Raw genomic sequence first — 27,262 nt, 5'->3', positions numbered from 1 at the left:
TTTCAATGGCTCCCCAAGTTCTGTTGAATTAAGTCAAATCACTGCCACAGATACAAAGTCCTCTTTAACACACTTTGAATTGCAAAGTCTTTATATGTTGTAAAGAGTGCAACATATCTTTATAGTTACTATTTCCCTTTTGTATACTTTGTGCAGCATCCAAATTTACCCAAACCCGAAAAGACACTTGAGACACCAGGACCGTAAATATGTACTAGGCATCCTCCCTCAACCCCAGTGGCTAACATCTTTGCTAGGAAAATCATATACATCCTTTAATAGCCAGCTAAAATAACCATCTCGTCTATGAAACCTTCTCTTTTAGAAAGTGGAGCAACAGGACTTTCTTGGAGAAGGAGAACTACCTTCACTCTGTGTGGTAGAAATGGACATGAATCACCCGATTCGAGAACAATTTTAGGTGGGTATGTTAAGTTGAGGTATGCATGCCCTCTCCTTCAAAAAATAATGTGAAAGACTAATTTTCTTATTTCTCTGTTTAATCATAAAACTTATGATTTAAAAAAAAGAATTTAAAATAAACAAGACTTTTCAGGAAAATTATATTAAATACTAATAAACAAATAGGCTTTTTATGTATGTTTTTGAAAACAAATATATACAAATTTGTTGCATGAAAATTCTGATAACCAAATAATGGAAATCTAAACTTAAATACCTAATTATAATATTAAAATCATTTTTAATGTATCAATTTAATTTGAAATTTTTTTGGTAAAGTACACAGTTATTTGGCAATTAGAATCTTCTGCCACAAGACCGCTAGTAGAAAGTATCTCACCTCCACCCCCTAAATTTTCATTTTTAATAGTCACTTTGATTCTTTGACATGATAGTAATGATAATTTTAGAAACAATCCTTCCTTACAAATATCAATAATATCCTCTCTAACCTGATAATTTCTCTGAAAATATGGACATTTCTCTGCTATTTACATACAATAATATCCCCTATTTCTCATTTATATTAAAAATGGTCACTTCTAATGTAGGTGACTTTGAATTCAACCAATTTCTATTGATCACCTAACATATGCAAATAGGCTTAACACATGTAAAGTAACTGCAAAGATAAACATAACAGTGTGCTTCTCTTAGGGGAGAAGCCGTGTTGGTCATTTGGTAGGCAAACACAGGTTAAAGCCCCCAAGTTATTAGGCTGGTCAGTTTCAGAGCTGGTTCCAGAACTTATGCCCTCTAATTCCTACTAAGCTGTCTTTTTTAAAAACTATTTCATGTTTCTCTTAGTAAGTATTCTTACGGGTCATGTGATAATTATAATAAAACCATAACAAATTGTCAAGCATCTTCCCTTGCAAATAGAAGACAAAATTCACCGCTTATTTCTGGACTTATATAAGGCTATGTAGTCTCATTGGAAATTATAAATGACAAACAAATGGAAAATTCAGCTAATCAAATGCACACAATTTAAAAATACTATGTCATTGGCATTAATGTTCCTATTATAAAACAGTAAGTTATTATATGAAGTCAAAGAACATAATTCAAATTCAAAATAATTCTGCAATTTAAGGACATAAAAAAGAAAAAAGATAACTATCAAACATTAGTTCCTTGAGCACAATCATCAGTCATATCCTGATCATTGTTAATTTAAGTTTATTTTCATTCATAATTTATAATCTGTATATAAAGTGAATTATTTTTAAATGCTTTACTCAACCTATAAGTCTGAGTGATCCTTAAAACATGTGAGCCATAACACATCTCCTCATCGGCTAAAATTCCTTTAGTGATTCCCATCTCACTTAGAATAGTAGGCAAGGTCCTTCCATGGTCTACCAGGCTCTATATGATGGACTCCACATCACCCTCCCCATTCTTATCTCTTAGTTGTCCACTCCTTACATTATTCCTGACACGCTACCCTTCTTGACCTTCCTTCAACACACCAAGCACACTCCTTCTGCTTGTTCTTGCCACTAAATGTATCTCTCTTCACCCATATATCTAAATGGTTCCCTCTCTCACACCACTCAGGTTTGTGCTCCATTATCATAAAGGCTTTCCTTAGACACAGTCCCTCACTGCTCTCTCTTTATCATTTTATTTTCTTCTTAGTACTTATCCCCAAAGAATATATATCAAAATCTTCATGTTGTGTTTTCCTCCACTAGAATGAAAGCTCCAGAAGAGTAGGAGTTTCTGTTGTACGGATGGATGGATGGATGGATGGATAATCATCTTTCATTTTATCCAGTTTAAAAGTTCACAACAAACTTCTCCAGAGAAATAAGAGTAAATCTAAAAATCTTAAAATTCTTGATTTCTTTGACTATCAGTGAAATGCAAAGTATTTAGTAGTGGTTGTATTTTTTATCAAATTATAAATTGGTGAAGGTGGCAAATGATATGGTATTTTTAATATGTGTGCACAATGTTATGTGCAGAATTATTTGTATTCCATAACCTGAAAGGCAGCATAATGCAGTAGACATGCATCATACCAAGAAACACAGATTTACCTCTGTTACTAATATTTCATGTGACATTGGATGGCAATTTAGATTTGTAAAATAGGTGGATTGGATTGAGGTTCTTTCTATCTCTCAAGACTAGGAATCTACTAGATGTTTGTCTCTTTCTTCTTGATTTTTACTTCCCAACATAAAAAACTCAAACAACAACTATATCCAATTTAAGGTCAATATTTACCTAACAGCTGGATGCCAAGAAAACCCACCACTTTGGGCTTCCATTCTGTTCTTTTTAATGTTTAGTTCAATGATATTTGTAAACTGAAAATTTTGGGATATTTACTACCATATACTTTATAAAGTATCACCCCAAAGTGGTTTCAACTCTTACTTGGGCATATCATTCTTACCATATTTAGCTAAAAGAAGAGACTTGAGTATACACATTGCATCAAGATCTACTTGAAATTAGTTTCCTTTAAGATGGACAGCCGTATTCTCTCAAGATACATAACAATAATAATCCGTCTAGTCCCTAAGGCTAATGCTAAGAAATCACTAAGGCCCTAAAACATCCAGGGAGAATTTTAAGCTTACCTCCTTCCTGAGTAAGCCATTTTATTTGAAGAAATGTGATCAGACTGAAGAACAAAGCCAGTTATCTCTGTGTGACAAAAACTGAAAAACCCACTGGGTAGGAGACCTGGATGTAGAGGAGCCAAGTCAAACTCCAGAAGAATTGTGGGAGTGGTAACACTGGAGGGGTAACAGAGAGGGAAAGGATCCCCAAGCTTCTATCAATAACTATGCAATAGTAGTGAGAGCTGTAATCACTGTTTAAGACAACTGGGAAACTTTTCGGAAGCAGGAGATGAGCACAATGCCATCAGTCAGTCACGGGAGCACCCAGGGCAATGGGGACGCAAATGCCAGCACGGTTCCGGCTCACTGAGGAGTGTGACTAGCACTAAACCTTCCACACTGGCTGGCAAATGCTTGTAGGAGACCCTTTGACTGTTGGGCTCTTTCTATTTACATAGAAATTGTCTGTTTTAATTAACCTTCATTTTACACATGGTAGTCAACATTCAGTACTTAAAATTAAAATTAGTTTCAGCAAACAGATTGATTCTGAAGAGTGTTCAAGAGCTTTTAGAGGTGTACCCAAGCCCAGAGAATATAGCAGAGAAGAAGGAAACTTGACTTTCATGAGCCAAGTGTTAGCCTATTACAATTACATAACTAATAACATTTTATATGTTTTAAAGTTTTCATTTGGAAAAGTTATCAAGAAGCCTTCATTTCAATACAGTTTATATACTATAAAGAATAATAGAAATCAGAGTACCTATCTATATATCATAAGCAAGAAATTTTATTCTAGTCTTGAAATTTTCTTTAAATTATTTTTTCATCTTCAGATCCTAAAATGAGGATACTTGAATGCTAGACTTTTTATACAAAGGTGTTAGTCATGATTTGCAAAACTGAGAACATACCAAGTAAGCACATACAAGAAATAAACAAGTGACAAGAGACTTGATAACTCTAGAACTGATAGCAAAAGAATGATCAACAAATGATAATGCAAATGTCCTGACCTGTTTAGTCTCCCAGTCCAATCTCTCCCACTCCTGATGTCCTTGATATTATCTATATCTTGCAGTGCTACAAAAAAAAAAAAAAAAAGTATTCAGCTAGAAATCAAAGTAATTCCAAAATACTCAAGTGAAAAAAAAATTAAACATCATAAAGAGACTTATACAAGATTCTTACTACAAAACTGTAGAAGAAATATTAAGTAATTTCATGGTAATAATTTTCTTCTAGACTAGATTTGTAGCCACACAACAATGTCAGACTCATAGGACTGTGCCTGTTAATGGTTGATGAATGAAGAATGAATGAAAAATTGAAAACCAAATGTTTATAAATAATAGTTAAGAAATCATGACAGTTTAAATGTTAAAATATGAGCTCGTTATTTTAGAGCTGTATCAATTAAACCACTTTAACAAATCTTTATATTATTAATTCAGTCATGTAAGCACCTGTGTGCATATGTAGCCCTGGGCCTAGTTTTACTGAGAGAAACAATTTTAACCACCTTTATAGTTCATGATTATTAACTTAAAATATACTTATAATGCAACATTACTTACAGCTACAGCATTTTATGGAAAACATGCTAATGGGCACTGAAATTTATTAAATACAGACTAACACTTTTCAAAGCACAGTGCTATGCTGTATAAGAATATAAGGTTTACAAAGTCACTGGATAATTTCTAGGTTAAAAACAACAACAGAAACAGCAAAATACAAACAGAAACACCCTATTTATACTCAGTTGCTTTATCAAAGCCAGACTCAAGTGTCATAAAGACCCAGGTTTAATCATTGGTCCTATCACAGAAGAACTATATGTCTTTGGGAATTTATCTAATCTCTTGAAGTCTTATTTTCTTGATCTATAAATGATTTCACAGGCTTGTCATGAATCAAAAAATTAAAATTATGTGAATACATGGAACTATTTTATTATGAGTTTATTATTATGTGGATGTAGAATAATTTTTATAAGAAGAGTTTCATCAGCTATTCTCATCTTTTTAAGGTTTGCCACCCCCCCACTGAATGATTAAGTTGTATGGTTTGAAAATATGTAAACACTTATTAATGATTTTTGTGATCTTGCAACATGATTATTAAAAGTGTATAAATATAAATTATATAACTTTTCTGCCATGGGATGGTAGTTACCTGAATCATCAACCTGATTGTATAGTCATTATTTTAAGTAAGACTTCAAAATGATACTTTTATGATAATGTACTTCCATATCTGGTATATTGTTCTACTGTATTAGAGTCAGAAAGTTAGAGATGATCTAGAACCAGGCGACTTGTATAACTTTTGATTAGTAGCTTATATAAGGCTTTCGATTTTTAAAAGCCTCAGTAATTTTGGAAGATTTCTAAAGTAGCTAAATTATTTTAAATTCTACAAGATCGTAAAAAATTATACATCAAAACCAAGTGGGATTTATCCTAGGAATGCAAAGTTGGTTTAACATTTAAATACCAAATAACATAACATACCATACTAATAAAATAAAAGACAATCATATAATCATCTCAGTAAATGCTGGAAAATGTTTGACAAAAATCTAATACCCTTTCAGGATAAAAATACTCAACAAACGTAATGGAAGACAATTTTCTCAACCTAATAAAAAATATCTACAAAAAGACTCGTAACTATCACACTTGATGGTGAAAGACAGACTGTTTTCCCTCTAAAACCAGTAATAAAAGAAGGGTATTCACTCATACCAGTTCTACTTAAATTGTACTAGCGGTTTTAGCCAGGCTCATTGGGAAAGAAAAATAAATAAATCACATCCATATTCAAAAGGAAAAAGTAACACTGTTTCTCTTTATATATATATATATATATATATATATATATATATATATATATATATATATATATATATATTTTAATTCTAAGGAATTCATTAATAAACTATTCAAATTAATGAGCAAATTCAGTAAGATTACAGGATAATCAATATACGAAAAAAATTGAATTTCTATATACCAGCAATGAATATTTCGCAAATAACTTCAAGAAAACAATCCCTCTCACAATACCATGGAAAAGAATAAAATACTTAAGTATAACTTCAATAATAGAGTTTGGAAGAGTTGTACATTAAAAATTACAACACCATTGAAAGAAATGAAAGAATATCCAAAAAGCTATAAAGACATCCCACAATGATGGTCAGAATATTTATTATTCTTAAAATGACAATACTCCCCAAATTGATCTACAGATTCAATACAATCCTTATGAAAATTTCAGCTGACTTTTTTGGTAAAAACTGACAAGCTAATCCTAAAATGCATATGAAAATGCTAGGGATCCAGTATAGCTAAAACATCCTGAAAAAGGAGAAAAGAGTTGGCAATGCACCCTTCCCAACTTCAAAGTTTAAGACAAATCTACAGTAATCCAGACAGTGTGATACTGGCATAAGGATTCAAATATAGATCAATGGCATAGAATTGACTGTACAGAAATAAACCTAGACTTTTACAGTCAACTGATTTTGACACACTTGCCAAAACCATTTCATGAAGCAAAGAACAGTTGCGGTATGACAAAAATAATAATAAAAAATCTGGTCTTTGTCCTGGTTGCTGGCACAGAGCTTCCAAAACCCTTGGAATTCCTTCAATGATAGGTATGCCTTTGTTGTGCGATGAGGTGACCCATGAAAGAGCCCCTAGATAGTTTCAGGATGGGAGAGGTTGTCAGAAAAAGCAACCACGTGATTTGAAAGCTGGAACTTTCAGAACTCCACCACCATCCACCTCTGGGGAAAGAGAAGAGGAGCTGGAATTGAGTTTAATCACATGGTCAGTGATTTAATCAGCTATGCTATGTAATAAAACCTCAATCAAAACTCTAAACAGTGAGGGTAAGAGAGCTTCCTCGCTGGTACACATGTTGATGTACCCAGACGGTGGCATACCCTGAATCCACAAAAAAAGAAACTTTTGTGCTCAAGATCCTTCCAGACTTGTCTTATACAAGTATACCTCTTCATCTGGCTCTTCATTTGAATCCTTTGTTATAAAATGTAATCCTAAGTATAGCACTTTCATGAGTTATGTGAATCATTTGAATGAATTACTGTATTTCCCCCAAAATAAGCCCAAGTATTATACCATAATTCCCCAAAAATAAGACTGGATCTTACATTAATTTTTGTTCCAAAAGACGTGTTAGGGCGTAATTTCAGGGGATGTCTTTCTTTTTCATGTAAAACAATCTAAATTTATTCAAAAACAGTCATGTCATTTTCTTCTGGAACATCGTCATAATGTACTAAATGCATCTGTCTGGCTGATGATATTAATTGGGACTTATTTTCAGGGTAGGTCTTATTTTCGGGGAAAATAATAATGACACTGAAGGAGTGTCTTGAAAACTCCCAAATTTGTAACCAATTCAGCCAGGCAGAAGTGCTCATTTCCTATAGACCTCACTTGCAGCTGGCTTCAGAATTAAGATCAGTCTTGTTGAAGATCTTAACCTTTAATTTGTTAGTTCTGATGCTAATTCCAGATAGTGTCAGATTGAACTGAATGGTAGATGTCAGAGAATTAGTATTGGAACATAATAGTTTTTTCAACAAATGGTTCTGGGACAACTGGATATCCACATGCAAAAGAATGCAACTGGACTCCTACTTCAACACCATACAAAAAAATTAACTCAAAATGGATAATGTAACTAAATGTAAGAACTAAAACTATAAAACTCTTAGAAGAAAGCATAAATGTTCATAACCTTGAATTTGGCAATGGTGTTTCAGATATAACACCAGCAGATAAGACAAGTAACAAAAGAAAAAAACTGATAAACTTTACATCAAAATATGAAAGATTTGTACTTCAAAGTACATCAAGAAAGTGAAAAGACAACCTACAGAATGGAAGAAAATATATGGAAATTATACATATGATAGGGACTTGTATCCAGAATATATAAACAACTCTTACAGCTATATAACAAAAGGTGAAACAACAACTCAATTTAAAAATGGGCAAAGAGGGTCCGGCCCGGTGGCTCAGGCAGTTAGAGCTCCATGCTCCTAACTCCGAAGGCTACAGGTTCGATTCCCACATGGGCCAGTGGGCTCTCAACCACAAGGTTGCCAGTTCAATTCCTCGAGTCCCACAAGGGATGGTGGGCTCTGCCCCCTGCAACTAAGATTGAACACGGCACCTTGAGCTGAGCTGCCGCTGAGCTCCTGGATGGCTCAGTTGGTTGGAGCGCGTCCTCTCAACCACAAGGTTGCCGGTTCGACTCCCACAAGGGATGGTGGGCTGCGCCCCCTGCAACTAGCAACAGCAACTGGTCTTGGAGCTGAGCTGCGCCCTCCACAACTAAGACTGAAAGGACAACAACTTGAAGCTGAACAGCACCCTGCACAACTAAGATTGAAAGGACAACAACTTGACTTGGAAAAGAGGCTTGGAAGTACACACTATTCCCCAATAAAGTCCTGTTCCCCTTCCCCAATAAAAACTTTTTTTAAAAAAAGGGCAAAGAATCTGAATAGACATTTAACTAGAGAAATATATAAATGACCACTTAGCACATGAAAGATGCTCAACATCATTAGCCATTAGGCAAAGGTAAGCCAAAACCACAAAGATAAACCACTGCATATACACTAGGATGGCTATTTTTAAAAAGACAGATAATAACAAGTGCTAGTGAGTATGTGGAGATACTGAAATCCTCATACATCACTAATAGGAATGTGAAGTTCTGCAGGAGCTTTGAAAAACAGCTTGGCGTTCCTAAAAGGTTACATAGAGAGTTACCATATGACCCAGCAATTCTACCCCTATTACATACACAAGAGAAATGAAACCTATGTCCATACAAGCACTTTTATATGAATGTTCATAGGGCATTATTTATAATGGCCAACATGTGGCAGGAACCTAAATGTCCATCAGTGGATGAATGGATAAACAAAATTAGGTATATCCATACCATGGAAGGAATGAAGTACATGTTACAACATGGATAAACCTTGAAGATGTTATACCAAATGAAAGCCAGTAACAAAAGACCATATATTGTATGATTCCATTTATAAAAAAATGTCCAGAATGGGTAAATCTATAGAGATATAAGCAGATTAGTCATTACCTAGAGTTATGGGGAAAGGAGTCTTGGAGGGTTCTGGAGTGACTGTGTTAGTGAATGCGGAATTTTTTTTTGTCACATGAAAATATTCTAAAATTAGATAGTGCTGTTATTGTACAATTCCTTGAATTTACTAAAAATGTTGAATTTCACACTTTAAATGAGGGGATTGTACACTAGATAAGTTCTAACTCAATAAAGCAGTTTTTTAAAAAAATACATAGTATAAAACACATATACATTAACACAATCTTATTCCCATTTTTAAAAGGAAAACTACCCACATCTGTCTTGAAAAATATAACCATGTTAAGATAATATGAAAGAAATTTTGTATTTCAATTGATTACGCCTTGACAGATAATATTAATGGTGTGTTAAGATTAAATACCAATAATAAAATAATAAGAAGATGTTCTACTTTTAAACTAGTCTTCGGAAATTAGTTTTTCAACAGAGCTTATGTATTATAATACAATCGAAGTATAATTGTCAATTTATCAGGGCTGATAGTGTGGGGAAAAAAATTAATCCAAAGTATGGTGATAGTTCAGAATACAATTTGTTAAAAATGGGAAATAATTTACTTTAGTGATTTTAGAATTTTCTATTTAAGAATAACTGTTGTGAAAAAAATATTTAGTTACCAAACAAAACTACGCATAGATAAGTACCTAAGAAAACATACACTTTACAAATATCAAATTTCAGTGATAAAATTAAAGTTTCCCAATTCTATCTATTTAATCTTTAATTTTAATATGAATTATTTTAAAGAAATACTCAGAGGCTACATTACTCAATTTTATGATGATAAGAGTTATATGATTAAACAGCCTGATCAATTCTAGTCATACAATCTAGAGTGCCTAACCTCTTTATTTCATCCATGTTTGACTATTCAAGTATATTTTCTGCTGTGGAAATTAAATTAGGTTCCATTCTCTTCCCCACAGAGTGCATGCACATTGCTTTGAGTTAAGTTGGGGATTTGTTGAGCAACCATCTCTCCATTGATCTATTCATTTACTCAACAGAAAGTTACTGAGCACTTACCGTAAGATATTGCATATGTAGTAAGGTAAACTGCAGAAATGAGAAGAAGACATGTTTTGGGATTATCTAGAATTCAGTTTAAGTGCAGGCCTCAACGTATTATAGTTGACAAAACATTTCTTAACCTTAGTTTCCTCGTCTTTAAAGTGAGGATTAATTGAATATACTTACAGAACTCAATAATAAACGTCAATTTCTCTTTTTTTCAGCTGACTTTAAAGGCTAAGAAGTTTAATCAGACATGGAGTCTGCATTTTATGAATTAACAGTACAGCGGACATTACAATGTGTTTAAATAGATTAAATAAGGTGAAAAATTACAGAGTAGAAATTTCCAGTGATAATATAAGAAGTGAGATAATCCATCCCAGGTAAACATAACACAGTGTCATTATTATCACCCAAATAGACATAGCATTTATATAGTTGATCAGTAAGATAAATAATTATCAAGTAAAAAAAATAGTTTTGTGCCTGAAAATTCTGAGTAATTGCAAGTATAGTTTAACCTTATGGAAGAGAAATTTACTTGTTGGTATTGTTCCTTAAGATAATGAATGAAAATGCCACATTTCCTTTATTGAGAATGTGTTAATTCTGGCTATCCCAGCTCCTGCACTTATTATACATGACCACTGGAAAGTTACTTAATGTCTTGGTTCCTCCATTTCCTCATCATTATACAGGAATTATAATAATGCATGCCTTACAGAGTGGTTAATAGAATTAAATGTGTCAATTGCTGTCATGTAAGAGTGCCTGGTCCATTGAGTACCACTGAGTAACACTGTAAGTACTCAGTGTTAGATCATCTTATTGCTCTTAATATAACGCTTCATGCCAGAGCAAGAACCTGTACAGGAATTTTAATTAATTTGAAATTACCATTCAATGGAAAGGTGAGATGTCATAAGGAATTATTTTTGTATTCATATTGAGAAAAGTAGGGGCCTTTTCTCTTATATCACCCATAGTTCTATGACTGGTTAGTACTGTACTATGTACCTTTGTGGTTTTCCCAAGGGAAAGGGTGTGCATGCGCTTATGGGGTGGAAGGGGGGAGGGGTGGTGAGGAATGCAGGAAGACAAAACAGCAGTTCTCTAACCACATCTGTTATGTGAATAGTCTTTGCTGTAATTCACGTTTTCTAATTTAACTGAACTCACAAGATATTGAACAAATAGGTGATTTATATAAATTTAAAATTCTTCAATTAAAAAGTCCTTAGGCTGAGCCTGGAGGGAGACTCTTTCCCCTCACCTTCTGTATCTAATTGGCCACTGAATCACACGCTCTTCTCATCTCTTAAATATCTCTAAAACCTGTCCCTTCCTCTCCATTTCCATAGCTTTGCCCTTCCTACACTCATGTGCTTCTCTCACCTTACCTTCCTTAGCTGTTCTCCTTGCTCCAGTTTCAAACTTTACACATGAGACAACTGGAGCATGTTCTGACATTCTTCTGTGCATACACTTCGCTCAAGATGTAACCCAACTATTCTACCTTCTCAGCGAAGTCTTTCCTAATTCTCCAAGGGATACTGAGGAACGTCTCATTTCACAGGACCTACAAATGGTAGGTTAGTTTACATATGGAAGTACCACACGTTATTATTATATTCTATGCTGGAAAGATATGGTAAAATGCAGCCTTTCATATGCGGCTAGTGAAAGTTGGAAGTTGTTCAAATATTTTGAAATTACACATGCTCATATGTAATTTTATTTCTGAGACTATGTATCTGAGGAAATAATTCTAAAACCAAGATAAATTTTTGCACAAATATATTGATCTAAAAATTATTGGTAGTATAAAAAAAGGAATAAGTCCAAATGGCTAACAGCAGGGCACTGGTTAACTACAGATCATCTCCCTACTAACCTGCCAAGGAAAATGATGCCTAGTAATTAGCAGAGCCCCGATCCAAATAACATTCCCGTGACTCCAGTGCCCAAAAGTTCCTTAACATTGATTTTGTTCCAAAGTATTAATGTTCTAACATATTAATCATGGTTAACAGGCAGAGGACCTGTAGTTTATATAACCAATGACAAACACACACACACACACACACACACAATATAAAAATGACAGGATAAATGTCAAAGTGTTACAATGCTACTTTTAGAATTCTAGGAATTTATTTTCTTGTTTTTTATCTACATTTTCTAAATGTTTCTCCAATAAATTATATACCTTCTGTAATAACAAAAAGGTTATTAAATAGAATAACAAAATTTTCATACAAATTTTGTATTGCTATTTAAGTGGGGTAAAATGGCTTTACAAAAGTTCTGAGTTGGCACCCAGTATGTTGTTAATAGTTCATTGTTCCTCCTTAGCATATAGATGCCCACTGGGCACACCATTCTGGTCCATGTCCTGTGTAATAAACAAGTATTTTTAAAAACCTTTTATTGACTTATTTAATTACACGCTAAGTGATTGGATAAAGCAGATGTGGTATACACACATAATGGAATACTACTCTGCCATAAGAAAAGATGAAATAGTGCCTTTTGCAACAACATGGATGGATCTTGAGATTATCATGCTATGTGAAATAAGTCAGACAGAAAAAGTTGAGAACCATATGACTTCACTCATATGTGGGGTACAAAACTGAAGGCAACAAAGGAACAAGACAAGCAAATAAAGAAACAAAAACTCATAGACACAGACAACAGTATCGTGGTTACCAGAAAGTAAGGGTGGAAGGGGTGGTAGATGAGGGTAAAGGGGTCATATATATGGTGATGAAAGGAGAACTAACTCTTGGTGGTAAACACATAATGCAATATATAGATGATGTAATACAGAATTGTATACTTGAAACCTATGTAGTTTTGTTAAGCATTGTCACCCCAATAAATGTTGATTAAAAAAACTAATTTTTAAGCATTAGACATCTTATCTACACCAGCTCTTTACTTTATAGTCAACCTACAAGTGTGCATTATTAACACTTAATAAATGAGGTTACTAAGTGAGCTTAGTTTCTCATGGTCACATGGGCAACATGTGGCAGAGCTGGAATTTGAACCCAAGTCTGCCTGGCTTCAAAATCTGTTTTCTGTTCAACAGACCACACAGACCTCTTCAAAATATACCTATCTATGTATCAAGTCCCCATTTTTTAAAGTGTTGGCTGATGTATCAGATATGATTGTTACTAATATGGAAATGAGCTAGTCAGATTACAGTGGGAAAAACACAAGAATTCTCCAATCACCTGCCACTATACTTTTTTTTATTTTATTTCAAGCATAGTACTTACCATCTATACAACTAATTTGTTTTATGACCTTGCCTATTTTGTTGATTACTTTACCTGTAGCACCTAGAACTGTGCCTACTGTAGATTGGATTTTAATAAATACTTAGTAGATGAATGAATAAATACATTCATGAGAACATATGTAAATTCTTCTCTTTACTAGCTATATGTCTTGAAAAATCTACTACCCTCTCAGCTTTTAAATCTCCATTTCTTTAGTGCAATATTGACTAATGAGTTTAACTTCATTCATTCAAAAATGATTTATTAAGCATATAATATATGCCAGATACTGTTCTAAGCAACGTGATAAGGCAGGGAACGAAATAGACAAATACCTCTCATTAAGTTTACAGTCTGGTGAGTGAAGAAACACAAGAATATAACAATATGTTAGGTAATGATAACTATTTTGGAGACAAAACAGCTTGTGGATCAGAATCTAAAAAGAAGATCTACAATTTTAAGTAGACTAACAGAGAAAGAGGACACTTAAAAAAGTAGGTGAACTATTGAAACATATATATCTATGTATTGGATAAAGAACTTTTCAGGCAGTGGTAATAGCATGCTGGCATGATTGTATTTTCCGAGTTGCTGGAATGCAATGAGTGAATGACAGACTAATAGGAAATATAATCAGATAAGTGACACAGGGGCAAAGACGGATTGTGTCAGACACTGTAGGCCCATCTATTGTTATAACTGTTGTAGAATACTAGTGTTGGTTCTCAGAAAAAATTAGGAACCATTGGGAGGGTTTACACAGAAGTGGTATATGATGTGTCTCAGATTTTTAATGGGTCAGTATTTCTCAGTAGGGTTGCTACTAGCCTCTTGGGTGAGCAACTCCTCTTTGACCTGACCATCAAGTACATGGCAGGCCATTTAACATCTCTGAACTCAGGCCACTCACTGTCAGTAGTAAACCTCAGAACTTTTGATAACCAAAATGCCCCCATATATTTCCAGAACTATGTTCAGAATAGACTGAGGTAGGTATAAAGGTAGAGTCTATTTTAATATTCCAGGCATAGTGTATGTTATGCAGAGTTGCAGCGGTGAATTCGGAATTCACGTGTATGTTTCATACATGGGATTTGTCAATGAATTAGAAGTGTGTGTGAGTGAAAACTAGAAGCCAAAGAAAACTCCCAGGTGTTTGGAATGAGCAAATAGAAGGATGGAGTTGCAATTCACTGAAACTGGGAAGACTAAATGTGGATGGAGCAAATTTGGTAAGAAAAGCAGTCATTTAGTCAAGACACGTTAAGAACTACAATGTAAAAGTAGATATCCATATCATAGTTTATCTAAGAATTTGGTAAAATGAGGTAATGAACATTAGTTTTGAACTGATGGCTCTGTTAGAGTGCATTTTATGGAGGGATAGGGTTAAAAGAAATAGACATTAGATAAATAAATGAATAAATGACTACTAATAACCAATAGTAATCTATTAGCTATTTTAAGCAATTAGATTATGTCATGAAAAGTTTCTTTGTTTGTTTATTTTAATATAACCCAAAAGAATGAATCTAATAGTGGACTTTCAATTCATAAAGTGTGTGTGAGTAGACAGGCTTTTAATGCTGTTAAAAATTCCCCCAGGTCCATATTGCTTGGTGTAGATGTCTTAGAGTGAGATTAGGCTCAGTTTTGGAAAAACAGTGGGTGCCACAACTGTCCTGAACCTCATACTGACTAAACAACACTATTTCCAACACTATGGAAGCAATGGTCAATATACACAACCTTTTCTACGTTCATGATCAGTGTAAGGATTTCAGAGGAAACGCTGCATCTGGACATTAATAGACTCCTTTTATGGGTAGACCTGAGTCATTTTCCATGCATGGAAGAAATTATCTGAATCAACACAGTGAAGTGATTGATACAAACATATAATTTAGAGTTGCATCACCCCTGGAACCTTTTCCCCAGTGATAGCATCCTGCCTGCTAGTGAGAGTTGAAAAACATTTGGACAGCAATGCTCATCATATAAACATGATGTTTCCCTCAAAATGTGTTGAATAACCAAACTCATAGAGACAGAAAACTTTCATTCTCTTTGAATTTCTACCACATTTATGAAAATTCGATCTCGCTATTTTCTATTTATATTCTATGAATATAGAATTCTATGAGTATCTGTGAATAGATACAGGTGAGGTATCCGCACTCCAAAAGAAGCCTTTGCACGTCCATGTACACATGAATGCACTTTATTTCCTTTAGAACCTGGCATCATTCTCCAGGCTGTCTCGGCCTATTGTTAGATAAACCTCTTTCTTTCTATAAACATTAGTGAAAAGGAATTGAATGCAATTCTTCAGTCAAGGCATACCTTCAATCACCAATTAGCTGAAGAAGTTAGAAGGTTCATACAAAGGTGGTCATTTGAACTAAAGTGGGAAGGAATGTGATCAAGAGGGACCAGTGGCAGATGCCCCATGGGTTCCACATTGCTGTTTCCCTGGAAGGACAGACTGTGTCATAATGAATTACCATTAATTTGAGCCAGCAGTACTGTTAGATTGAGCCCAGAAACCCAGGATGTCAAACAGTGCCTGCAAGATCATCTAATGAGGGGACACGGGTGCTTCAGGAGTGCCGCTTCACTCAATTAGTGGACAAGGCTTTTAATGCTGCTCTGCACAACTAAAGCAATTTGGATTACTTAGAGCTAAGTCTCCATTTAGAATGTTTCAGAAGCTCAAACAGGGTGGGGTTCTTTTAATATAATTTATCTTGAAAGTATTTGAATGGTAATAAGCTATTTGAAAGCCAATCACATTATTTCCTATTTTTTCCCTAAGTAATATTGAAATATATTTTTTTAAAGTTCAAATGATAGAATTTGCTGTAGCAAATGAAATGTAAATAAGATAGCAAATGATTAAGGATGTGCTGAGGGTCTGTGTGTGTGTGTGTGTATGCAGGCACTATGTGTGTCTCTCTGTGCCAGAATTACAGTTGGTGAATTTCATTTCATCAGCCAACATTATCAAGAGGGTTGCATATTTATTCTATATATCCACATTTAAAAAAAAAAAAAAATCCAGATCTTGCCTTCTTTGGCTGGGAGGACATATATTTCACAGCTTTTGATATGGGGAACTGACGTTTCCACTTCATTATTTTTTTCACTATGTCACTGCATGATGAAAAGCACTGACATGTGCAATGGTACAACTTTCTTTAATATTGTGATCATTGACTTACCTCATAACTAAAAACGTACCCTAACACAGGGTATGTAGGCTTAGTAAATTCCCTTCATTCGCCTTACAGGGAGCTTAGCTCACTCCATACCTGACTCTTACTTTCCATCTACTCAGTGTGTTTAGTTCTCAGACTGCTTTCACGGTGTGAAATTTTATGAAATTTTGCCTATTTAATTAGAAGGTCATTGGGTAAAAGGAATTACTAAAGTGCCAATACATTTTTCTTAAATTGAACACAAACTCTACACAGAAAACAAAAGTGAACTTCATGATTACACACACATGCCCCCCTTCCTCTGCTTCCTTCAGGTGAATGGCAACATCCGGACCAAATGTTGAGAACATGAATCTATGGCTGTACCTTACCATCACCAAAAACAGGGTTTCTTTGCTAAAAATTAAAAAAAAAATGCCTAAAGTAGGCCCAATACAAATCAATTTTTAAATAATACTCATCTTCAAAAGAGTTATATGAATGTGCTGAATCAGAGTCATTCAGGGCAGAAGCTAGGAAAATGGTTAAAACTTTTAATACTTTGGGCCACTGGAAATCCCATTCATTTAATAACAATTATCAGACCTTTTTAAATTTTGCTTTCCATAGTCATATTTCATTTTCTTAAAATAATTTTAATAATTACTACTTCCGTGCCTTCAAAAGAGTTAATTCCAAAAGTGTGTTATGCTCTCAGGGAGCTTATTACATATTAGTAGAAAATGGTACATTATTAACATTGTTTGTGTGGTAAATAAAAATTAAAAAACAGCAATATGGCTCAGGATGCAAGTAATACTTCCTATAACATGTTATGGTTTTTTGGTAATTATAATGACTTTAGAAACTGGCAAAGAATATGCACTGATTCTGTATCCTTCCTGTCCCCCAAATATATGATATGAAATCACATTATTGACTCAAATTACTGCCAAAGTAGAGAAAACTATTAAGAATTTCATTTATTCTTCCTTTCTTGTCAAAGGAATAACATGAGACAGGGAGAAGGGATACTTGTTAGCTGTAGGAATTAAATAAAAATAAAATTTAAGGATTAAATTTAATGGGAAATTTCCAGCAATACATACAATTCAGTAGGCATAAAACTTTTAAAAGCATCCCCCTTCACTTCCTCTTTATTCTTTAGTAGAATATTTGTCTGAAGTATCATCAATGATTACCATTCAGCTTTCCATCAATGTTAGTATCTAATATCACAGGTATATGTCTATCCTTATTGATTAAATTTTATTTTTAAATATGATAACTATATGGTCCAAAAGTCAAAACTATATATAAAGGTAACTCTGAAGAAGGTTACTTCCATCCATATCCTTTCTATTCAGTTCCATCCACATATTATATGTAATTATTTTCATTAATTCTAGCTTATCCTTCATGATAAAATAAGCAAATACATGTATTTATTCTTATTTACCCTTCTTTCTTTGGTAAAAAATAGCATACTGTCTATACTCTTTCAAGATTTTTTAAATTTTAATATAAAAGGTACCCTGAAAATGTCTCCATATTAGTGCCTAGAGATCTCCTCATTACTTTTTTATAACTGCATGATATTTCATTGTATGGGCATACTTCAATTTATTCAATAGGTCTTTTATGGATGGAAATTTAGGTTATTACTAATATGTGATGATTATAAATAATGTTACAATTAATAACCTACATGGATTTTTTTAACAATCATCATAATTTTCTCAGAAAACCCCTAGTGGGTAAGGAATTTGCCTTCGTCTACTTTGGCTGGTGTCACCTGCCTCCACATTTCTGATAGGAGAGAAGAATCAGACTGGGAAACCTGAATTACCTTTAATGCTTCCATCAGAGCTCAGTTTGACTCTTAGTCTTGAATATAGATCTCTGTGAATAAAGTGATTGAAACAGTCTTGGTAGATATAAAGGGAAAGAAAATGTATTTTAGAATGTTTCTAAATTTTTCTTGATTTCACAGGACTTTGAAACCCTAAAGTAATCGAAACCCATTAGAAGTCCTAAGAACATAAAAGCCAGAAAATATTCTCCTATACACAAACATTTTTGTAGCAAGGAGCAACCCTTTCCTTAAATTTAGAACTCATGTTAGGAGCTTGATAATAGTGATGGATTGAGTAAATGGATGAATAGATCTACTGGATCCAACAGAAACCTGACACAGAAGCTTGGGAATAGTTTCCAGGAAATATAAGCCTGAGTTAGAGATCTGAAGGCAGGCAGATGTATTTAGTTTTTTCCACTGTTCCAAAAATGAGGCAACCTATAGATAACGCCAAGACCATTTCTATTGCAGTCCCAATGTGATGGATGGACATGGATTTCATTTTTTGGCTTGAGGTCACTCTAATAACACGTTCCCTTCGGTTGTCATAGCTGTTATGATGACTGTGTCTTTATGGAAGAGTAGACGTTAGACAACAAGCCCAGAGAAAACTGCCAGGACCAAGAGGATTTACTGAACAAGTGCCCATATGGCATCCTACTCTCACTGACTGGACCAGAGGTCCCTCGGGGGAGAAAGGTACGAGGCAAGGAAAAAAGGAATGGTTCTGTTAGTGCTTGCCGAAAAATAAAATTCTGAGAAATCCCTGAGAACCACCAAGAGGGATGTAAAATTTACCTTTGCTAAGACTATTGTTGATTTTACCTTTGCTCTTGGAATAGACTGAAGCACAGCTAATGCTGCGAGGAAAGCTCGGGAATTCCAATAAAGAATATAAAGCAGGTTAATACTTTTCCACCAAGATTTGATTGATTTTAAATACCAGGTTTTTGTAATTCACATGATTCACCAGTATTACTTTAGAGATAAAAAAGAAACCAGGGTGCGGATGCCCCCCTAAGTAGCAAAATCATTGCTAATGTATGCATTTTGTTGTATCATCATCTCATTATCACATGGAAGGCATTAACTGAAGCACCTCATTTAAGGTGGGAAAGGGCTTTGCTAAGGGAAGATGATTTAGCACAGAACCTTCGGGTGAGTACTGTCATCTCAAATCTTTCTAGAAGCAGGTGAAGTGTAACTAACAAAATGTGAGCATTTATTACGTTTATTTGTCAATAAGTTACAAGTTCCATTTTTCAAAGTTTCTGGAGTCACAGTATTATCAAATTTTCTCTAAAACTTCCCTGTCACATAGTGTTGTGTGTTTGTGTGTGTGTGTGTGTGTGTGTGTGTGTGTGTATGGTGTGTATATCTATATATATAATATATTATATACAATATATTATACAGTTAATATAAATATATGTCATACATTTAATATAAATATATTATATATGTGTGCATATATATATATATACATATATATGTGTGTGTGTATATATATATATATGTATATATATATAAGTATTAATTTTTAAAGGCATCCCAGAGAGATGAGATGTGGATGGGTGTGAAGGGTAGATCTGGGGAACCAAATGGGTACAGATGCCTCCATTGACAAAGGAAAAAGGCATATGGCTTCCTTCCTCCCTGGTGTGCCTGAGGCTCAGAGTGAGCTCTAGATTTCCCAGTGATAACGTTTCTGCTTGCAAGCTCCACTGGAAAGATATTTTGTATGCCACAGAAAACCAAGATGTTTGCATTCCCACCAATCCAGGGATAAGGCATTTTCCTCATACAGACACAAAACATACAGTATATGAATGTTTAATGGAGGCTAAAACTGGGAGAGGAACAGAAAACAAGAACAGAGCAGGTTAAAAAAATATCTGGTTTCTCTCTATCAAAATACTAATTAAAATTCATGTTCATGGGGATGATTATACATATGTTTTTGAACTAAAAGTCTAACCTGGCACTATTTTTTGGCCTTATTTTTGTGACAACATTTTTGTCCATATGGCATGAAGTGAATCATTTTACATCTTTTTTTAAGCTCTATGTGTTTTTCTTGTTGTCTATTCCCTCTTCTCCCACCACACACACTGGCAGCCGCTACCAAGTTACCAAATGCCAATTCAACCCTGCAAGCTGGCTGCATGAAGCTACATAGTACTGGCATTTTCCTTTCTTTGCAGAAATATTCTCTCTCTCTCTCTCTCTCTCTCTCTCTCTCTCTCTCTCTCTCTCACACACACACACATATACTCTCACACTCACACACACCACTGAATATCTCTCCTTCATTTCCATGTTAATCTTTCCATTTCTGAGGATGCTGCCCCGCTCCCTTGTGTATGCAGCGCTGGTGGCTGGTCTGCGGAGGGCCACAGCAGCACATTCAGTGCCTCTCACCCCTGGCCTTCCTTCTGTATGGCACTGTGACAGTTAGTCAAATGACAATTAGTCATTTAAGAACTGCTATAAATTAATGGTTAATTGAGCCCACGTAATTAGTTTAGTCACAGCAAAGTACGAAAACCATGATTGTCCAGTGATCTCCTTTTCTTTCTTTCTTTTTTAATCATAATAATCCATGCTCCTGCTTTTTCAGACAGAAGAATGCTTCTTATCTGGAGCACAGCCACACTGCCCAACCATTGGGGTCCTGGATGGCCTGCGTTTACTCCACGTGCTGGATGGCCCACGTTTAGCCCACCAGTATCAGGCACCGCTGAGTTTGTGTGGAAGGGCAGCAACTCCACCTAACAAATGTAACTTTAACAACAGTAAAACAACCTAATAGCTTAGCATGCCAGGGGGCTAATGTGGCGGGCCATTTACTGCTGCACTAAATAGCCCCGGTTTGATTCTCATTGCCAAGTGTCGAACTGAGAATTGCAAGGCAGGGGTACCTCCTAATTCATTAGATAAAGGGGGTCATTGCTTATAGGGCTGGAGAAACTGTAGAAGGATAAGAAATTGAACAAAGCATGCACCTCTCAAATGCCATCCAAACCTGGGCTACCTGTGGTCTGGGACAGCAGAGTCACTGAAACACCAGGGCTCTGTTTCTGGCCCTCCTATGCCAATGTCTAACTTTAGGCAAGTTTGTTTTTATTTTGCAACATTCATTTGGAAAGAGGCTAGAAGGGGAAAGGATCCTAATACTGAAGCTATTATTTATTATTTGTGAATCACTTTGACACCCTTGGAACAAAAGCAACAACATAAGAACAGAGTATGATTTAGCCTTGGCTATAAAATGAACCACTACTGAGATGCCCCTGCCAGCTTTTTGCCTCATGGACCCTGGAAAAGTTGCTATGGACAGTTGTGACTTGGCTAATAGGCTGGGCAGGAAAGAGACTGCTAGCAATAAAAGGGAGACCAAAATTCTTGTTAGCATGGCTACATCTCATAATATTGCCTGTCTTTCTTTTATTCCTTTTTATTTTAGTTCCAGGCAGTTATAAAGAGTTCTAAGTTCAAACTGCCCTGAATAGTCAGGATAAGGTTATAAGGACAAAATAATTTCCTTATCTTATTTTTTCATTATAAAAATAAAATCAAAAATTTCAAATGAGATCTCTAAAATGGGACATCTTTATTTGCTGAACATTAGCCCTGAAACAACCGATTTCTCTAATTCCTGCCATCACTCAGATTGGCCTTGAATTACCTCCCAATAGGCCTCCCATGTGCTTCTAGATGAGAGTGTGTAATGGGGGATCTGTTAATTAACTAGAAGCAAAGTTGCACGGTGGGGATCAAACACTGGATACGTCCTAAAACTCCCACAGAGAAGATGAAATGCAGCGCAAACTTTAAAGACTTCCCGTCATTAGCGGAGACCTTGCTGCTCCTGGCCCAGACCCCTCCTGTTTCAGAGAACAATGAGGACAATGATGGTAGAAATGAAATAGTGCAGCCAGGGACAAAGGAACTAGCTATTTACCCACAGAAAAAGAAAGAAAGAGGAGAGGGGGAGAATAAGGGACAACTTTCTTTTCCTGCGGATCCTGTCTACTTTTAATTAATTTATGACTGCCAGGGAATGGCACAGAGAGCACAACCAAACACACTGTACCAGAGCCCAGAGTTAAAATATGTAACATCTACTGTTTACTCCCAGGAAAAGTGCATCACACTGGGGAGAGAGGGACATAAGGAAGGAGAGACCAGGATGGAATCAGTGAAAAAGGACAAATCGTTGGACTGAATTTTCACTCTTAAAATCAGGGTTCAAATTGGATGATGATGAAAACAAAAGAAAACAAAGCAATACTGACCCAGGAGTAATACATCCACTTAGATCAGTGCTCAATCACAGTAAAAAACAACAACAAAAAACAAACAAACAGGAACTGTGTCTTGACACAGAGCTCAACTTTGGCAATTTTCAGAGCTCTCCTGATAACTTCCATATATCTATACAAATATATTCTGTCAATAACAAAACCACACAGCCATATTGACTTGTTGTGCTTTCCCATTTCTTTACAAGATCTAAATTAAAAAAAAAAAAAAATTAAACTGACAATTCAGCAAACCATTGAGTAACAAAACCTGACTATTAAAGGACCTCATCTTCATTTTGCATTCTGTATTTCTGCAGAATTCAGATCCGGAACTTTTCCATATACCTAAAGCGCAAGGTTTTTATGGGGTTAAGAGAACAAACAAGAACACCAGGAAGGGTCACACAGAGGAAGCCTCCGCTCTCTCAGCTTCAGGCTGAAGTCCTTACTTTGAGATGGACTAGGAGGATAAAGGGAGCTGTTATTTAGAAGGGCTGATGGCTCTGCTCCCTCTCTTCAAATTTCAGTTGAAATGGCCAAACGAGTATTATTTTCTCTTTAAAGCTCAGTGACAAGGCTTACTCCACTGTTTTCAAATCACATGTTTAAAACAATCAGTGGGAACTCTGTAAATGGATGAAACAAGAATATCCCCCAGGATTGTTCTGTGACTGCTTCACTTGCTTCTCACTTTTTAAAATATGAAGCGTTTAGCATTAAGATGCTCAACCACAAACTCAACTCTAGGGAAAAAATTCTTAAGCATATAGTTCAGCCAACTGAAAAAACTATATAATTAAAAGGTAATGCATGTTAGAGGTGTAGCATTACCTGTTTGTACATTCTAACCAGTATTAAAAAAAAAAAATCTCAACCTTAAAGTAAAAGACACATTGTCAGTTATTGAGAATCTAAAGTTAGATTTCTAACATCTAAGAACTAACTGATGTCTTAGGAAACATTATTGATTCTCTTTGGTGTCAGTTTCCATGGGGATAATAATTCTCCTGATTACTTCCACAGTGTTGTTTAAAGTGTTGAATGATATACCACATGACAAAGTTTTCAAACAACCATCAGTTTACTTTCAATTTGACCGTCCTCTATGTTCCTAGAAGAGTGCTGGGTCCAAAATAATCACTTTCTATAATCCATTCCAGTTAACTTCATCTTGCCTTCCATTCATCTTATGGTGGTTTTTTTTCCTATTGACCATGACATAAGCAAAATAACTTTATTTCTCCAAAGAGAGCAATAACTAACCTCTACTTCACTTAATAATTCTCATCTTTCTATTCATGCAATATCCTGTTTATGTAATAATCTCTAAACTTTAATACCTTTTTATAATCTTCCTGTCCTGATAATAATTTGAGGATTATTCTAGAAATGTCCTTTACATTTACCAAGAATTCTATAGATAGTATTAAAATCAAAATAAAAACAATAGGACCCACACACATTGGCAGTAAAGATATAAACGCAATATCTTAACACAAAGAGAAATCAAATAATATTTACATAGTTTCTTCAGGATTCAAGCAATGAAAACTAGAATACAAATCTGTTACAAAAGAGGGAAAAATCCTCACCATTAAGATTATAATTGCTACAGGAGTGCGCTAGGATGGAAAGGCAGGCTAAATATTACTAATTTCTGACACTAAGAATGACTTGATAAGAGGGATTTAATGAATTATTCGTTGGCCAACAATATCACCTGGCATGAATGGCTCCTGCAATCGCTTTGAAAAGTAGCTGAATACCACTGTCTTGTGTTCTGTTTGACCTATGTAGTATTAACAGTTTTTAAAAAGTATTTTCCCAGTATTTAGAAGTTGAGAGAATCCATACTTCTGACACCTTTCAACAACTTGGACATCTGGCAATGCTATGCCCATCTTGCACATGATAGCAATCTACTACATGGAAGCTGCCCACATGATAGTGACACATACTCTTGGGTTCACCACAGTTTTCACAGGTTCTGTCTGGCTCCTGTAGTTGAGTTTTTGACACTTGAGACTTTAGAGTAGGCTGTCAGGGGTTGGAGGAGAAAAATATTCAGAAACTTTTTTCTCCGAACATAGATTTTATAGTTGTTCCTCTTATTCATAGGCTTATTTAATGAAGGACACAAATGTGAAAACCAATAGAAAAACACAAGCTAATATTCACACAAAAGAAATGAGTAAATGAGTAACATTTAAAATAAATGCAAAGAATATGGGATAACAATAAAAAAAAATTATAGAATATTCTAACCTATAAGTGAACTACAATGAAAATACCTAAAATACAGCAAAGATTTTAATCAAAAGTAAAATAACATTTTAAAATTGCATATAATTATGAAAATAAAACAAATATGATGAAAATTAATATACAAAAGGTGCACCACAGAAATAGAGACTAATATCACATATTAAAATTGGGTTAAGAGAATGCAGGTACAAATTACAAAAGTAGGGGATCAAAGAATAAAAGCAAAAATGTGGTAAAGGGAAAAAGTTAAATTTAAGTTGGCAATGCAAAATCCAAAGTTTTTGTTTACTTGTTTGTTTCCCATTGCATAAGGTAACTTTAATCTGAGGTAGCTGTGGACAGGCAACCAATGCCCCACAAAGTTATCCTTCTACAGCTGGTTTTCCTGAAGGGATCACCTAGTTGGGGAATTTGAGATAATAAAAATAAGAATGCAGTAGATGGAACTATCAACCATGCTATTAGTTGGTGCAAAAGTAATTGCAATTTAAAAGGTTAAAAATAATTGCAAAAACCGCAATTACTTTTGCATCAAACTAATATTTGATCCCATTTGGATATAGGTGTAGCCAGTACAGAAAGGCCCATATTTGGGATTAAATAACCAGATAGATTTTAAAAATAGATACCTAGGAAAACAAGCTGGAGAATATAAGGAATTTTTTTCAATACGTTCAATTATGAACAGATCAAAGATTAGAGTTTCTGTCGGGATTTTTATTTAGGGAAATACACTCAAAAGAATAAAGGGAAGATACAACTTGCTTTCCACATGATCAAGAATAACCCTTAGGGAAACTTTCTTTGTTTCATGGGCTCTTGATTCATATCCAATTTTGGCTGTCCAAATCTAAACATGGACTCCGAGGGCCACTTCGTCATACTTCCTATTGTGCCAGGGCTATTTCCACCTACTGTCCTATAATGTGTGCTCAGGAAACAGAGGATAATTTTAGTAACAGTTTAAGGGGTCATGCAAGAGGACCTACAATATTCGACTGCATAACTAAGCAGGCAAATATTTCACAAAATAGTAATATTCAATAATTTATTTTTCCAGCATCACAGAAATATAAAGGATTTCTTTATCTGGATTCCTGAATCACCGACGTTTACCAGATAAGCAATACCAATTTTTTAAAACTTATAATCATTAGAATATAGCGTTTTTAAAAATATGTCACATATTTACCTGCCATCTTAAAGACAGAGAACTAAAGATAAATGTTTTGATAGCCTAGAGCTATAATAAGAAATATTACAATTATACTTTGAAGGATTATCAAGGTTTATACAGTTGTTAAATGTTACATCAGTGGACCTCAGTAGGGGTTGATTTTGTCCCCCAAGGAACCTTTGTTTGTGTCAGTTCTGGAGAAAGTGGGGGAGGTGCTACTGGCATCTAGTGGATAGAAGCCAAGATTGCTTCCAAACATCCTAAAATGCACAGAACAACCCCTTTTCCCACATAAAAAGGAATTATCCAGCCCAAAATGTCAACAGTGCTGAAGATAAGAAACCCTGCACTACACTATAAGGGATCAATCTATTATGATTGCAGTACTTGCACTATTTTTTGTATGTTTTATTTTTTGTTTTCTCTGATTTATTTATTTTTTCCTCCACAGCATTGTCTCAGTCTCTGAGGCCTTCAGAATGGCTCTTCATCATTCTGATTTGCTATAGGGAAACATTTTTTTCAAGCTTAGGACCATACAACCATAGATGGTTTATTCAAAACTAAAGAACCAACAAACAAACGAAAAACACATAAAACAAAATAACAGAAACCCTGTATTAATTTGTACTTTATTAAGACAAGATTGATAATATCTTGAAAAAAAAACTGAGTTAAAATGTGCCAGCTACCCTGAGTAACAGTGTTATTGTAGCCAAATGAATCTGATAAACAAGACCTGGATGAGGAAGGGCAGATTGTTTAAGAGAGCACCTTTAATTATACGTGTTAAATTTTTTATGGATTTAATTATAACTTGAGATTTAGGCTCGTAATTTTAAACATAAATGAGGCATAATTTTCATCCCTATCTAAGTTTCAATAGACAAATTTTGCTATTTAAGGTATTCAAGATTA

The 27,262-nt window shown here is 34.7% G+C and overlaps 1 protein-coding gene across 9 annotated transcripts in view; it reads right to left on the bottom strand.

The window, feature by feature from the left end:
* SOX5 (SRY-box transcription factor 5) overlaps positions 1-27,262 on the bottom strand; it is a 920,340-nt gene that overhangs the window by 604,448 nt on the left and 288,630 nt on the right. For 3 of the 9 annotated variants that reach the window (XM_074325926.1, XM_074325925.1, XM_074325927.1), the window contains one exon: positions 4,064-4,130. The exons of the other annotated variants lie outside the window; for them this stretch is intronic. The gene's annotated coding sequence lies outside the window, so the exon portion shown is untranslated. The remainder of the gene's footprint in view (positions 1-4,063; positions 4,131-27,262) is intronic. 9 annotated transcript variants of the gene reach the window in all.

Source organism: Rhinolophus sinicus, linkage group LG02 (genome assembly GCF_036562045.2).
Source record: "Rhinolophus sinicus isolate RSC01 linkage group LG02, ASM3656204v1, whole genome shotgun sequence".
In the NCBI taxonomy this organism is placed as follows: domain Eukaryota; kingdom Metazoa; phylum Chordata; class Mammalia; order Chiroptera; family Rhinolophidae; genus Rhinolophus; species Rhinolophus sinicus.
The sequence above is the reverse complement of the archived record's forward strand: the minus strand, read 5'-3'. Positions and strand labels throughout refer to the sequence as shown.